The following is a 681-nucleotide window of genomic DNA, read 5'->3' as shown; positions in this document are numbered from 1 at the left end:
GGAACATGTGGGAGCCAACATGGGTATCCAGATCCCGCTGTTGGTTATTGGCTAGAGAGGTGTCTCGGTCATGTCTGCATGATTCCCGAACCCGTAGGGTCTACACACTTAAGGTTCGATGACGCTGGGGTTATAAGGAAGGTTTGTATGTGATTACCGAATGTGTTCGGAGTCCCGAATGAGATCCCGGACGTCACGAGGAGTTCCGGAAGGGTCCGGGTGAAGATTTATATATGGAAAGTCATCATACGGTCACCGAAAATATTTGGGGGTATACCGGTATTGTACCGGGACCACCGGAGGGGTTCCAAGGGTCCACCAGGAGGGTCCACCTGCCCCGGAGGGTCTTATGGGCTGCAGGTGGAAGGGAACCAGCCCTACGTGGGCTGGGCGCCAACACTACTGGAATCCACTTTTTTGCCGTCTGCCACCTCTTTGCCGTCCGCTGGCTGACGGCAAAGAAGGTCTTTGCCGTCAGCCACAAGAAAACAGACGGCAAAGATGTGGCTGATGGCAAACAAAGTCTTTGCCATCAGCCAGTTCTTTGCCGTCCGCTGACTGACGGCAAAGAATCTTTGCCGTCCGCTAGCAGACGGCAAAGAGGTGGGTGGGTCCAGTTATTGTTTAACCAACTCAAGCCCACCGGCCCCACCTCTTTGCCGTCCGCAAGCGGACGGCAAA

Source organism: Triticum aestivum, chromosome 5D (assembly GCF_018294505.1).
Source record: "Triticum aestivum cultivar Chinese Spring chromosome 5D, IWGSC CS RefSeq v2.1, whole genome shotgun sequence".
Classification (NCBI taxonomy): Eukaryota; Viridiplantae; Streptophyta; class Magnoliopsida; order Poales; family Poaceae; genus Triticum; species Triticum aestivum.
This window is presented reverse-complemented; position numbering follows the sequence as displayed.